At 41.4% G+C, this 16,295-nt stretch overlaps 1 protein-coding gene across 3 annotated transcripts in view; it reads right to left on the bottom strand.

The window, feature by feature from the left end:
* The window catches only part of LOC105425728 (defective proboscis extension response 14), a 119,675-nt gene extending 105,067 nt beyond the window's left edge, over nt 1-14,608 (bottom strand). The window contains exons 1-2 of one of the 3 annotated variants that reach the window (XM_089080879.1): nt 13,906-14,608; nt 11,900-12,196 (exon numbers count right to left, since the gene is read on the bottom strand). The gene's annotated coding sequence lies outside the window, so the exon portion shown is untranslated. The remainder of the gene's footprint in view (nt 1-11,899; nt 12,197-13,905) is intronic. The other 2 variants (XM_089080880.1, XM_089080881.1) reach the window with 2 other exon arrangements.
* Between the last annotated feature and the right edge of the window lie 1,687 nt (nt 14,609-16,295).

Raw genomic sequence — 16,295 nt, 5'->3', positions numbered from 1 at the left:
TATATCCCATATATATAGGATATATAATATATATATATATATATGTAGCTCTTTCGGTTTCGAATTATTTTCTTCAAAGAAACATTCCAGGATAACTTGCGCACGCATTTCCTATGATTATTCATTTTGATGATAACATTTCTATCTAATGCTCGAATAGGGTCTGCTTTTATCACGTAATAAGCTCCAGTGATATCCCTCACCACGCTCAGTCTTCTATGTTCAAACGTCTGGCGAACAGGCATGCGTGTATCCCGCGCGCGCCAGCTTGTTTCAGAACGATTTGTTACATCGCGTCGAGTAATTTCACCGTCAGATTCATCGTTCCGCCCGCAAGAATCGATCTATATGGAAACTAACGACACTTCAGTTTCAGACGCCCCCAATCATCGTGCGGGTATGGCACGAATAAATAATTTTTTAAGCTATATATTGAATATATATATATATATATATATATAGAGTGAATAATGTAGATTAGATGTAGAATATATATTAAATAATGTAGAAGAAGATATGTTTCTCTTAAGCTTCTTATTTATTATATAATATTTATTTATATAAGCTTCTGGCTATTTTCTCGCTGAATTCCCCCTCCCGATTATTGGCTTTAGATTCCGCAACCTCGTGATCTGCTCTTGGTTCCGTAATGGAACCTCGAACCAACATTAATCCCAGCATTTTCACCACGCCGTTCGCCGCCATTGTCGTCGTTGGCACCGACCACCGACGGGCACCGTCGGGCAACGTCGGGCAACGTCAAAGAGAACCCCTCTAACGGCCAGCGTTCATCGATCTGTTCATTAACGACCTAATTAGCCACACGGCCTGATTATTCAACCTCGAACTATCAGTCGAAGTTTGCCGACGAAGCGGCCGCGTGACACGCGATGCCGGCATCGTTAAGGAACGCGGATGACTAACCTCCGTGAAAAGAAGCAAATCGGTTGATCTGGATCGTCCGCGTTACGGACATATCATTATCGGAAACGTAGACCGTCAGATATTCCAATTATCTCTCGTTCCCTCCCCTGTAATTTCACCCCCCCCCTCCCCCCTTCGTAGAATATTTCATTATTAGAAAGTCTGTCTGACACTCGAGCTCTCTTATCCCCTGAAAACACTGCGTTATTAGAGACTCTTCCCTCCAGATGTTCGACTAACTTAAGGATTCTCCGTCTACAGTCGGGGACATGCAAATTATCTCCTACAGATCGGTATAACTTGGGAAAAGAACTTTGAATCTAGGAAAGGCGCTAAATTATCTTCAACCCTAAAACCGGATAAAGCGATCCTACCGGCAACTCTGATGAAAAAACTAACGGATAAGCATTACGCCATGTGAGCGATATTATAGTTTGTCACTTTCTAAATAAACGGATCAGATTTATGTACATATATTGTTAGAGTTTAATCTCATATTTGCGACGATATAAAAGGAATCGTATGAAATAATATCCCTTTAGTATATCCACTGATATGGAAAATGGGCTGTATTTGTTCCTCGACAAAGAAATCAATAAGAATATCGGAAAAACATTGTACCGATAACGTCGTGCGTTGCTTACAAACGCTCTTTCTCCGCATTTGCTCATATTATCAGACAATTTTACATCAGCCGAGAGCAACTCGTATGTATTTCTTATGAATACAGCGGCTCCCGCGCGGCTATTAATATCACTCGTGTACTCCCTCAGCAGCGTTACGTCTGTTTTTAAATTTTAATATTGATAGCATCACCATAAAAATTCCATAGATAGATATTTACGCGCGTCCTCGCCTCTAAAGCATTCCATGATTACGCTTTTAAAGAGAAGAGTTCTATATAATTTCTCTCCACCGGCAAACACTTCCACCGTAATTTCGACATTCTGAATTTACAGGTCAATTTTGTGGATGAACAAACTCCATTAATCGTGTCTTGGGGATATGAGCTGAAATGAAATTTACGCCGGACGTATACCAAATCATAATCATTATCGATAATGCGCCGTAATACCGTTATTTTTAAAGCCGTCATATTCATTCCCTGTTTTTACGTTAAAGATACGAAAATTCGCTAAATGGAGATGCTAATTGCACAGAGATGTTAATTTATTATGATGTAATTACTATCGGGTGTCCGTTGTTCTGTTAGAGATACGGCACGGAAGCTTTTACCAGAAAATGCGCCGCTCGCAACACTTGGTTTCTAACGGATCGATTCTGGCGAACCGCAAGTACTTTGTCAGATCGATAATGGTGTATTATACGATTATGTTTTTTGTAAAGGTAAAAAGATCTGATTTTATTTTCTTATACGTAGCTAACAGCTATAACGGTACGGCGTGCAGTGGCAAAAGCGGAAAACAAATATCTTTGTGCATTAAATTCGCAAAATAGATTTGTAGATTACTTTTTAATTAGCCATTTCTACAGCGTTAAAAAATCATATCGCGCTAAACCACGTCACGTAAGTTTTAATCGTTGCCCTGGAAAAAGAGTTGAAAAGGATATTAATGATTCTAATCGAGCGAAAAACGTATATATTAATCAAATAATCTGGGAAATGACTTTTATTTTTATCTCTCAGCATATTTATAGGTCAATGATGAAACGATATTTACAACATTTTTCTCTCGTGTCCCAATACGAATCTCGCCCACAGTTTTCGCAGGCAAAATATTACTGCCGTGGAAACACGCTCGTAAATATTAGTTTTATATATCGAACTGCTCGTCGAAGCACACGAAAACCAGAAATTTCCGGTTACCTATATCGCAATTTTCGAAGGCTATCAAATAATCGAACTATTGTTAACCGTCGTAATAAACGTTAATGTTCTCGATTTGTCATTTTAAATACTTTCACCGACGAAAAAACTTTCTCGTCTTTTCGCAATGTTTATCCATGCTGACGTTAAACTATTACAGGTAATCGTTCTTGTTATGAAATATTTCAGTGAGAAATTTCTCCAAAATTAGGAAAAAGATATTACTAGAGCTTCGAGTATCATTCCAAAGATTCAAAGAACCAAAGCAAAGGCTGACTCCACAATTTTCTCAAGTTTAGTTTTGAAGGTTCTTTGGAATCTTTTGAAAACTTATTCGGAATTATACAACTATTTAAAACCTTAGAATTCTAAAAAGAATTAGAATTTTTATTGAGGAGTGTTACGCGCGCGAAGAAAAGTTAAGATTCCAGTTTTTCAAGTAGCGCTTTCATTGCTTTAAACAAAATCTAACTTTTCCTAAAATCAATCGAGAAGTCTTGAGAACTGTGTGGGGAGGCATTCCCAATCGTTTTCTTTTTTTAATTTTCAGAAAGCAGGACTAACTTTGCAAAATTCTGCGAGAGTGCTGATCTGATTACGTCGAGCCGTGACAAAAATGACGTATTTTGCGCCAAGCGCTTTCGGAATTAGTAAAGCGAGGTATATTGAGATCGATCGAGGTGGATCCATAATTCCCTGGAATCGGAAAATAATTTATGACCCGACGGTGTTACGAATAAAAAATAGAGAGAGAGAGAGAGAGAGAGAGAGAGAGAGAGAGAGAGAGAGAGAGAGAGTCGAACTATTGCCTTGCGATGTCCGCGGACGGACATGTTCTGATAAGATCTCAAATGGCCAACCATTTCGCATAGAGGCTTTCTTCTAGTCCTGCGCTCTAGTCCTCTTCTCCGCTGATGCCGTTCGCAAATTGAATTAATGACGGCAATTCGCTACGTATCACCCCGCCGTTTTTCGTTTATGACGCGATAACGATCGTAACGCTTCTGTATTACTGAAACGACCTCGCTAGCTCTTATTAGTGCGATTGCCATTGTTAAAATCATTGCTCTTCTTATTAGCATAATTTGGGAAATGTACGATTTCATGCGTAATAAAATATGTACATATATTATAATTTACATATATATATACATATAGATATGTACATATGTAAATCATTTAATAATTTTCGTATCGTGCAATAAAGATAATGCAATCTAGAATATATGAAACATGATACATTTTATACTTTATAAAAATCTAATAAAGATTATACAATATAGGATAAAATATTATATACTTTATGTTATGCAAACGGGATATTCACATAAAAAAAAAAAAAAATCGTATCGCGAATTACGTGCGTGTACCGTACATAAAGAACTAGCTGCACGATTATATTGTATATTCAGGACGGATGTTATAATGTGCGAGCTCCTCTATAGGATCTAACGCAACATTATTTAACGTAAAACGTTTTACCGGATATAGAATATGTATCTGCACGCGTTGCATCAAAAAGAATTAAAAAAAAAAAAAAAAAAAATCTGTCAGAGTTGGCAGCATTTTAATTAGTTAGATATGACATACGGCTCCGCGTCGTATTGTAACGGAAAAAATGCGTGGTGTTTGATACATTACAGAAAAAACGTGTGTAACTGAATCTCCATTTTACAAAACAACCTCATGAAGCATTACGACAGCTGTTTCGAAGCTGTTCCGGCAATTCGTGTCGCGCCAATTTTTTCTGGAATTAATTAAGCGGCCCAACGACTACATGGAAATAAGCTCATGTTATCTATGCGAGCCGGCTATTTTATAATCAGGATGTATTATGCGAATCAGAATATATTATATCCGAACGTCGCGAAAGGCAATAATAAAACAACCATCGTATTACATATAATAAAGATGAAAATGTATCTTATCATCTTCCTCGAATATTCAAAATCCGTGTCATGGATGTAGAAGGAAGTTTGGAAGGGAGTTTGGAAGATTCAAACTCCTCGAAATTTCACATATCGAAATTACTTAAAATATTGATAACATTATCAATATCTATTGCTATTAAAGAACCTTTTCGTCCTTTAAGCAATTAAAAAATTATTTACATAACTCAAAGGCAGAAGAATCTAAATGGCATGATACTTGTGTCGATTCACAAAGAGATTAATGACATTATTGTGAATCGAAAATGTAAAAATGTATTAAACTGTTTTGCAAAAAAAATCGTGGCATAATTTTTTAATTTTGTAAATTTTATCGAACAATCTTATTTGTTTTTTTATTATTCTTCCTTTTTTTATTTTATTTTAATTTATCATATTTTTAATAATGTTTAGCAATATTTCTTACATAAGAGGCCTTTCTATATTTCTTTTTGAATTTTTTTTAATTACGTTTTCAAGGAAAGTAAAAAATCATATTTTGTATGTAATAATAATGTAACAATATTAAAGACCTACACATTTTTATTATATATGTAATTGTATTCTTCCTATATTTTATAAAGAATAAGGAGATGTTTTAAGCTTTAAAATATTCGAAAAAGCAATTCATTAATGCAAAAAAATTACTAGTTATGTTAACAGAATTGAAACCTCTCCTCTGAAAAAAAATCCTGGATACGTCCATATCCAAGATATTTTATTAACAAATTTAGTCACGTTTTCTCTTCAGAAAAAACAGAGGAAAGATCAAAAAATTTAAACGTCAAGTGACAACCGATATTTTGGCGAACGTTCCGTTTTTAAAGTAGATTTCACGCGTACCTACTCGAATTAACGTAAACGGATTAACTCGTTTCGGTCGCGGAGGTTGGACTTTCGTGTGAACGATTAAATCTCGTACGTAGGGAGTAGGAAATGAGAAGAAGGGCAAGTGTGCAAGCGAGCGAGATGGTAAAGGGAGCAAAGAAGAAGGGAGTGTTGCGAGATAGAGACTGCTGGTTACAAGGCTAGAACCAGGAGGAAGAAAGGCACGAGCGGAAGGAGAGACAAAGTGCGACGCGCGACTACCTTCGGGCGTTTCGAGGATAATTTGCATTATTCGCGTGGAAAGTTTCTCCCTTGGCGCGTTAATGGGTCTCTGGGACCCGAGATTCGGATATACCATTTTCTTTTTCTCTTCTTCCGCCCTGCTGTCGGAACGAGCGGAAAAGAAGTGAAAATACGAATCGCCGCGAGTATCCTCTATTTTGTCATTAACGTCGGTACGAAGTAATAGATAATGTCTCTTTGCATCGAAAGACAGTACCGAGGGAAGAAACTTTGGAATTTGAAATAGTATTCGCTCATTAATTTTTACTTAATCGTACAAAATTAAGTGAGCATGCTCGATAAGCTGCTTAAATTTTTATTTCGTGCAGAAGCATAATGGATTCGCTTCAAAAGAGCTTTCAAACCAGAAGAAATAATAAACATATAAATACATGGAAAAATTTATAAATCAAGATCCTTTATACTCTTTATATGTAATCTAGTTTCTTTTATTATAACGCTAATCAAACTGTAATAACTGTACTGCTAATTTCCTTTATACGCTGCGAAAGAGGCTGTCACACGATTACCCTTGCCATTAGAAGCGTAGAAAATGTGAGAAACCTGCCGTCTTTATAGTTATCTGAGAAACGTACGCACACTAACGCATCGGTTGGCAGTTAATCTCGGGCTAAAAGTTAAACTCCAACTCCTTAATCTGACAGTATAAAGCCGTGCCCTCAGATAAACTTCGCTTCTTCGACCTCACGCCCGCACCGAATGGCCCCTCATCTCAAGGGGGCACATTTTTATGTAAATTTAATGGCTTTACCAGTGTAACGAGGGAGTCAACTTGCGCTTTTGTACGAGCAAGAATGTAATACGAGACAAAGACATTGTTAATATATAACTCTCCACTTTAGATTCTTCTATAAAGTTCATTGTATAAGAAATCAAGTATAAAGCTTCTAGGAAGCTATCTGGCGATAAGCTTCCTGATCAAACGCGAATTTTATGCGGATTCCTTTTCATCACTTTCGCCGTTTTATTAGCGACTACGGACTTATTTCGAGATTTTTCGAACAACAATTAACAATTAACAATTTAAAGGAAGTAGGTCTCTAATTTTAAACATCGTTGTAAAAGCAATTGATGAATAAATCAGTTTTCTAGCAAATTTGTATGCGAATATAAAGTATACTCCATCTTCTTTTCGATATAAAATTTTATATCGCATAATTCTTATTACGATACATCGTAAGATAGCTCAATCGTTGGAGCAACCTGCATAAAATAGGCACGCATGCGAGATTGAGATTGAGATTGATAAAAAATGTTTTCTCGTGTTTTTCTTTTTTTTTTTTTTTAACGTCGGCAGAACTGACGACGGCTCTAGATCTAATAACATTAAATTACAAGAAATCAAGAGTAGATTGCGACGCGCATTCGAGAACGCTTTCTGATCCTCTTAGAACGAACGTTCTAAAGAACGTCGAAGGAGTCGCGAGACGGATCCTTCGAGAACGAACATAATCGAATCGGTACGACGAGAATAAGCATTCCTCGAATAGTTCCTACATTCGATATATCGCATGACCTAGCCGATTTCTATCGAGAGCGCAGAATCGTTTCAAGCGAAAACCCGGAGTGCTATTGTAAAGAAGCAAATGCGGAACAGAAATTATCGAAAAGATACGAAAGGGAGACTGATTATAATTGCGTTCCTAGCCATCGTAAGATGCGAAATTTTGTGGTAAAATTACATTATCGTGGCTGTCGGATGCTTCAAAACAACAATATATTTCTATAAAATAGAATAATTAACAAATAAATATATAAAATGAAAAATGTATATAAATTATTAAAATAATTTCAAGTAAAATAAGATAATTAAAACAATGTGAAATAAAATAAAATTATTGAAATAATAATGTTAAATAAAATAACGTAAATCAATTGAAACAAAAAAAACAATTTGAACACAGCTGAAAACAAATAACAATTGTAACAACTGTAAAGAATTAATCGAGGAAAAATCAAATTCCTTGGAAAATTTTTATCATTTTACGCGGCTGATTTATAGTTTAACAACCACTTCTCGTTTTCATGGATCCTGCGAGAACGCTCTCGCGTTAAATATATTGCTTATTGTATCCCGTTACTCCCGTATCGTTGCGGTATCATTCCCTCGCTGGCTCGATTCGCGATTTGCCAGAACATAAGTGGGCTACATGCGAATGTCGCAAGTAGCAGCGACTGTGCCCGACATCCACGGGAAATCACTCTCAAAGGTATAACGTAGCAATCCTGGATTCGCGGTCGATAACTGCGCGCGATATGGCGGCTCAATTACGTCGGCTGCGAACTTTCGCCCCAAGACGACATTTCGTAGCAACTTACGAGCGTATCGAGGGTAAAAGCCGTCGCTGCTGCTGCTGCTGCAGCGAGAGAGAATACGAAGCGCTTACAGAGCGCAACGCGACATAGGATATGTGAGAAACGGTAACGACAAGACAAGGGTGGCGAGGTAAAGGGATGCAGGAAGAGGAGAATTCTCCCCCCTTCCCCCCTTCTCTCTCTCTCTCTCTCTCTCTCTCTCTCCCCCTCCCCCTCATACACATATATTCGTAAGACAAAATCGTAAGTTGAGACGCATAGGCACGTACGCATATCCCTTCTATTGTGCCACCCCATTAAACATTCCTAGTCGTGTATAATCCGTTATAAAGAAGAATAATAATCTCGCGATGTGCAGTAAACACCAGCGAGTTAAACAAGTGCCCGGATTGCATACTTACTTTCTAGGATGTCGCGGAGTGGAGGAAAGGAGAGGACGAGGGTAGAGGAGAGAGAGAGAGAGAGGGAGGGAAAAGAGAGAAGGGCGGTGAAGACAAGTATAAACGTTTCGCCGCCACGAGCAATGCTCGCGGGCGTGGAAAGTAATTTAAGGAGCGATCAAGCTGTCGCCGGCAATGCGGCTTATATTCAGTGCGGCCCACGTTACGGCCAAACGTGGGAGAGGAGATAACCGCAAACGAAGATCGTATACATATTTCCTTGCGACTGTAAATCGACGGCACTCGGAGGGTAATAAGCCCCCTCCCCCGCGCGAGAGGTGAAATTCACGCGGGGGATACCTATCGCGATCGCCGAGCGCATTTAAAGTCCTGTGTGAGTACCTGAAAACTCGTATCATTCGAGTAATCTCGACAAATGCGAGTATCAAATCCGCGATTAAGAACGTCCTCTCGTATTTCAAGCAGTCATGAAAGAAATATAGAAGCGAATGGAGGAGAGACGGATTACGAGGGGGAAGGGGGCGGGAGGAGGGGAAATCAAAACCGTACGATTAAATCGACGATAATAACGGAAACGTCGACGAGAAGATCCGTCCTGAGTGTGCTTCGTAAATGTGTAGCTCCTGGCGCCGAGCACTTTGTTGCTGTTCGAGATAGCTGCGCAAACACTTTACAATTTATATTACAACCTTACACGGAGGGCCCTTTCTCACACAAGCTATGAGATTTCTCTCCACGCAAGATTTACTGGTAAAGTTGTTACTACTCTGCCATAAAATATTTAATTAGTTATCTTAATGCCACTTATTTCTCTCGCTACCTGCTGCTTGTTTCTCTCGACTCGCCAAACTTTCGTGAAATAAAACGAGGCCAAAATGTACACCGACGAAAAGGAAATAATTTATACCCTCTTCGGTTAACATATGTCGGTCGCATATTTTATCGTTTCGTCGCCGTGGGTCTTTTACATTCGTGAAAACTACTTTCACTTCCACGTCGGCCGCAGCTGCAATCAAACGCTTCGGCTTAATTAAATAATTGATCAATTTTCTTGATATTTAACAATTTCGGAGAATATAATTTTCTATCGTACGCGCCGGGAATATTATCATCGATAACGTCGCGGCACAATTAACTGTAATCGTCCGGAATGTTAAAGTGCAAATATTGCCGCAAGGCATTCCGCGACATATAGCGCGTCTAGCGAAATATCAACGGATGAAACGTACGTCGATATATCAAACGCGCACAGTTGCGCACTGTGAAATAATCGCTCGGAATAACGTTTTGCGTTATCAAAGGTAAGGCGATGATTAGAATCAAATCGCCGCAATGGGCAACCGTGAGAATGCCGTCGCAACGTTGATTGGAATTTAGTATAGAGCGATAGGGACTGTGTAACGTTCCTCGCTTCTCCAATTAAGCCAGCCCGAATGTAAATCCGGTTAAGGGAATCCTGCAGCGAGCGGGTGCGCGTCATCGTCGTCGTCGTCGTCGATGTCGTCGACGAGATTCATTCGTTCGAGGGAACGGCGAACGGCGGCAATTCATTGTTGCCGGAAACCGTTAATGCGCTAGCGGAGAGATCTTTAAATTAACACATCTGGGACTCTTACGCGGACGCTCTTACACGGGCGTTTATACGCGATCGTAAAAAAAAACGCTCGGAGATCAGTCGCGCGTGTCGTTAAATGAATTCGTCCGTCCGAAATCTGGCGTATATCGATTACGAAGATTGGATGCGACAAAAATTGGACGTCACGAAGATTAAGCTCGTCCGGGATTAGGCAGACGTAAGACTCTCCTCCGAGAAGACGTGGCAGACGCGTCCCCCTCCCCTCCCGCCCCGCTCCCCACCCCGTCACTCCCTTCCCTTCCCCGCCACGCGTATAAAAACTCATCAAAGTTCGCGCCAGCAAACTGACGCCATTAGAAGTAATTTATCATTTAAAAGTGGCCCCTTCTTGCCGCCACGCTCAGCAAGCTGCGACATATACGGTATTAACTTTCTTATGACGGGAGGCTCCTCTTGACCCGTTTTCACCTTACGGGGCGCAAACCAAGCCGGCATGCCACGCCGGGTTGGCGCGCGCGTCACGTACGTACGTAATGACCATATTATAATACATTTATCCGACACCCTATCTCCTGCCGGACCGAAATAAGCCATACGTAATTCCCTCCTAATTATCCGAAAATACAGTCACGCGACGGCGCGTTAATGCTCGGCGGAAAGGAGTAATTGATCACTTGAAATTTATCGCTCAATTTAGCAATGCTCGCTTAGCCGGCTACGATTTCGCCTACGATGCGATCCGCGCACTCTATCAGGCGTATAAAGAAACGATTGCACAATGGTTATACGCAATGAATAAATTCAATCTGTTTGCGATACCGTCGGTGTTATTATACGTTCTGTACCGCACTCGAGACAACGAATGGCTCTCACAAATCTCATTTATTAATGCAGATAGAAAAGTGTTTCTCCTCTAATGTGGAGACGACCGCAAGCGTGAAAATGCAAATCGCGAGATATTATACGGGATATCTCGTCTTAGTTTCCGCGATAAAATGTTTTCACGAGGAAGAGGAATGTAATGAAAATCGGGATGAGCGATAAAGCCGGGCCCGCCGAGGCGCGAACTTATTTTAACAGATGCCATATTGTAGAAATTTCACGATTGCCTCGTATTTTATATCCCATAACTGCCAAGTGGCGAATATTTCACTGTTATTAGTAACGTAAGAGTGGGTAATATAAGTGTACGCCATCATTGCGTTATAACAATGTAAGTTAGAACATAAGGAAAAAGTGGCTAGAAAAAGGAAAGCTAAATGTTCGGTCAATTTGCCAATTTTTTATCCCGCGATGCCCGCACGCGGTTCGTTTCGAGCGAAATAAACGTATGATTGGAAATTAAATGCAATTTTCTGTAACTGTTTACAACAAGGCGGTGTAAAACTACGAATCCGTATGCGAATACGTAAAATATCAACATATTTTAAATATGCATTCTACGAATGTAATTAAACACGAAATATGTGTAGTTTCTCATCGGATCTGTGTACTGACGAATAATCGCTCTCGGCGGATAAAATTAAACGTGTGTCGAAACGCTGCCTTAAATCGAGTGCAAATTAAAAGCATCGAAACGATCAGGAAGCGGGTCCCCCGAGCTCGTTACACGCGCACAGGGGGATGATTACATGCGATTACAGCTCTAATGCGCTACGTTGAAGTATGCGACGTTATCGGAAAATATGTAAATCAGTGCTATCGATTCTCGCAGAGGGAAACGCAAACGCGCTAATAAAGCTGTGCGCGTACAGGCATGATAATTATCGATCGATATGCCATTGATGGTACTCACGTCTCTGTACAGCGGCGATGCGAGTCGTCCCGCGCTGCCCTTCGCCGAATCTCCGCCTCTCTCTTATTTTTCTCACCCCGCTCTACTTCCCTCCTCGCTCTTTTTCGTCGAGCTACTCCATCCGTTTTTCTTCATACAGCTTCACTAAAACCGGCTCGAGAATCACAGCTTTCCCCTCCTCCCTCGTTGTTGACACTTCCGCCACCGGAGAGAAGAGTTTCTCGCGCGGTTATACAGGCGATTCTTTCCTCGGCGTTCCTCGTTCCCCCTTCATCGTCGCCGTTCCCCCTTAAACGGCTAAATTACCGTACAATTACCTACTTCCTCCGGAATCGCACTTACGCATCCGCCGCATCGGCCGCAACGAGACGCTACTACCACACCGTGAAACGGAATTTATTCCGCGGCGGCATTCCCGAATATCGCTCTCAAGTAGCAAACGCGGCCATCCACGCGGTCGATCGGGGAACGCGCATCCCGTCAGATTCCGCGATACATCTACGAGCTTGGGGTATTATCGGGGACGAGCATCGCTCGAGCGGGAGTAATTCGCGTGGAATCACAGTTCGCGATGTGTCGCAACAATTCCCGCGCACCACCGATCTCGCGAGCGTACACACGTTAGTGTCGGTCAAAACGACGCGAGAATTCCTTTGACGCGCGCGACCGGTCCGCTGAATTTATCGAACAAATTGTGTCCCGTTCTTATCCCCGAGAGCCGTTACCGTTACACAATGGGACAATCCGATCATTCGTCTCGCACCAGTGGGACGAAGCGAGGAGGCTACAATCCCGTGCACACGTAACTTCCTCTCCAGATTTATTATTTACAAAAAAAAAAAAAGATACAACGGTCGAGGTAGTGGAGGTAATAAACAGAATAATAATAAACAGAAAGGGAATTTCTCCATTCATCCAGTTACGTAAGTGGTCCTTCCTCATGTTCTAAACGGCCCGGAGCACGTTAAACGTACCGAGAGCTCGCTGCATCCACGGTTGTTTACAGCATCAACGCTTCGCAAACACGTAGCAGTCCTAAATCAACTGTTATCGCGTCTGACTTGAGATCAAATTAAGTTGAATTAAATATCATTAAGAGTGCGTGCAAAAATGTGTGCCCGACAGATCGTCAATTAGCTGAGATCCCTGATAAGTATGTACCACCCTTGTCAATATTTAATAATCGCGCGGGATTTAAATAACGAGCAACGACCGTTTTTATCGTGTCTCGTAAAAAAATCACAGCTCTCTCGGTGGAAGTCATAAAAAAATCTATCGCCGTCTGGCACAGAAAAATTTCGCATTCGTAATGTCAATTCCATTCGTGCAAATCGATGGCGCGAATCACGTCATGAAGCTCATACGACCTCTTCTTCTTTTTCGCGTAATTTCGTGTGCATTTTTTCGTTTTCATCTCTTTTTTTTTTTCTTCCCTCTATCTGTCTCCTCCCTTTGTCCCTCGGCCAGGACCAGGTAATGCCTCGAAGGGCGGGACCGGACGTGCCCTACTTTTACGGTGACCGGCGTATAGTTTTTAATCCGAAATTAACAACGTGACGCGGGTTAACTGTGCGATAAGATTACATGCGCGATGTCACACGCCGAAAGAGCTCGCATGTTCGTCGCCACAGAAATTTCAATCGTGATGACCGATCATCTTTCGGCCATTCATTCTCACGTTATATACTAAATCTTTTCGCGATAAGTCGCCTTAATTACTTTGTAATTTTGCAATTTTGCAATTTTGCAATTCATATCGCGCATGATGAATGTGACGCGCTATCACACGTCCGATTTCACGAGAAACATGAACTGCATCGTGCATAATTTGGAAGATTTGATCGAGGTAATAAACACATTGAAATTATGTGAGGACGACCTGAAGAAGTTCTCCGACTATTTAGTGTTTTCTCGTCACTTTCCTTAAAACGCGATGACTCCTGTCGTAATCGTTACGTTTGCGTACGAGTACGGGGATAGGAAGTGAGAAAGGAAATTTAGCCTACTGTGCGCTTCGGTGTCATCGATTTCTATGATCGCTCCATGAATCACAGGAGCCAATTCGCGAAAGCAGTTAGTCCGAGATTGCGTGCAAATTCACGCGCGGTTTATCTTTCCCCTTCTCTCTCTCTCTCTCTCTCTTTCTCTTTCTTTTTCTTTCTCTATCTATCTCTCTTTCTCTCTCTTTCTCTCTCGTGCACGATCACATGTCGCCGACAGACTCGAGGTCCGAAGCACTAAAATTTCACGATACTCGTCCATCGAGGTTCCAGCCGCGAGTGCACCGCGAGTTCTTGAAATTTTCTGCTCGGCTCCTCGAACGACACGCGTCACTTCACAGAGCCGCTTCGAGTTTGCACCAAGAAGACAATGTTTACTCGTGCGTTGACATTCATTTACCGCGATGTAACATGTGCGGGCAGGACGCAACGTCGCCGACAATCGAGCACCGGAGCAGCGTGCAGGAGAAAAAAAAAAAAGAAGGAAAAGATGAATCGGCGTGTCGATGCGCGCGCGAAAAAGAGCACGTTCCACTTTCGCTCGCTCGAATTCTTATGAATCTTTTCCGTGAGAATGCTCCGCTCTCTCGCCCGCTGCTCGTTAGGGCTTCGCCAATGGACTGCCAGACGCCGCGGCAAAAGCTACGGCGCAACACGCCGACGCATCCACCCCTTTGCAACCCCCGGCGCGGCTGACTCCCCGCTTTGCGGCACCCGATGCCGACCCATACCGACGGGTTTTCCACTCGTTCTCCACGCGTGAGAGGGCCCGTGTGCCTTTCACGATTTCGTAAAACACGGACGCCGACACGGGGCGGTGCGCGTCGCGCGATATACACGCGGTTTTCACAATCGCCTCGCGCAATGGGCATCACGCGCGTCATTAGACGCCGCATTAATCCGTCTGTTAAATGCAGACGGAATGCATAATAGGTTAAATTTATAATAGATATCAATTGCGAAATGACCGTGGAACAATGTCGATGCCCGCTCTCGGATGAAGTTGGAAAACGTTATGAACTTGGAACGTACGCGGATAAACGAGAGAACATTTGTTATCGCGTTTTATTCAAACTCACACTACTTGTAATAGCCTTTTTTTTATCGTTCCTGTTATTAATATGGTATATCCTGTTCGGGAATTACGTGTTATGTAAATCGATTAAAAGCAAACCAAGAATCGTTTGCCACCTTTTTAATTGCGTACGTGAAACATTTGGCGAGGTTTCGGCCGTTTGTAAAAATCTGAAAAAGCAATATCAAGCACTTTTGCTTTGAAGACCGCCGAAATTAAATGCCGACAAAGTGTACTGACACTCGATGGTCTATCACACTGGATATGACGCATTTTGATTCGTATGCTGCAAACTGCGCGGCACGTCACGGTCTCGGAATATGACAGGTAATGTTGCAACACGAAAGAGGATAAATTTGATTTAACCCGTTTCATATTTTCGCCCTCCGGGTATTCAAATGTATCAAATACTTTTGTGCCAATCGAAACATCCGCGTGATCGTAGGGTGGCGGGATTCGTAATTTGCATAATTATGCAATAACTGTGATGTCAGGCCATCCCCTCGTCCCGCCATGCATCGGTGACAGATTCCAGAATCGGCGAACAAATGAACGTATATATTGAAATATAAAATTCACTGTACCGGAATTACATGCGACGACGCAATCGCGATTTATCTAATATATTCCCCGACATATCCCTTCTTAAATGTGCCTTCGCCATTTTAAAAATGACGACAATTCTTCTGACGATAGAAAATGATGGAAAATTTCGTAGAATCTACATTTGCTCGCTGTCGCGAGCAACGCGACGGTTGATACAACGTATACGTCTCTCCACGCATATTCTTGATTTCGTGCGATTGTACACGAATAACTTTATTGCAACTGCGTTTTCTTTATTTTCTTTTTTTTTACGCGTATCGTAACGCGAAAGCTTATAAAACATAACATAACGGGATCAATGACTACACATTTGCCCAAGATATAAGACTGATTGATGGCCGGCATCGATCAAGTCTTCCGTTTTCGCGAGCTACATTAACTTTATATTAAATACTTCATCATTTTTCCGAGACACGTCACGCTTCGCCGATTTTTACCATCGATTCCCTTGGACCGGACGAGGCATGAATGACTTATAGATTTTTTTTTCTCGACGTTTGACGTGAATTTTCACGGCTCTGCAGTTCTCATTTCTCCGCGGAATCAAAGTACTTACCATCTGATGTTTCTTTTTTTTTTTTACTTTTATTTTTTACGCAAATTACGCGTCTGATTTGTATTTCCGGTAAAACCATTTGGTGTAAAGCGTATATGATGAATACGATATATTAACAAAGAGAACTTGCGCAATTGATGCCAAAGAACGAAAAAAACA

This window comes from Pogonomyrmex barbatus, unplaced genomic scaffold (genome assembly GCF_055798465.1).
Source record: "Pogonomyrmex barbatus isolate J1 unplaced genomic scaffold, ASM5579846v1 scaffold4, whole genome shotgun sequence".
NCBI classification, from domain to species: Eukaryota; Metazoa; Arthropoda; class Insecta; order Hymenoptera; family Formicidae; genus Pogonomyrmex; species Pogonomyrmex barbatus.
This window is presented reverse-complemented; position numbering and strand designations above follow the sequence as displayed.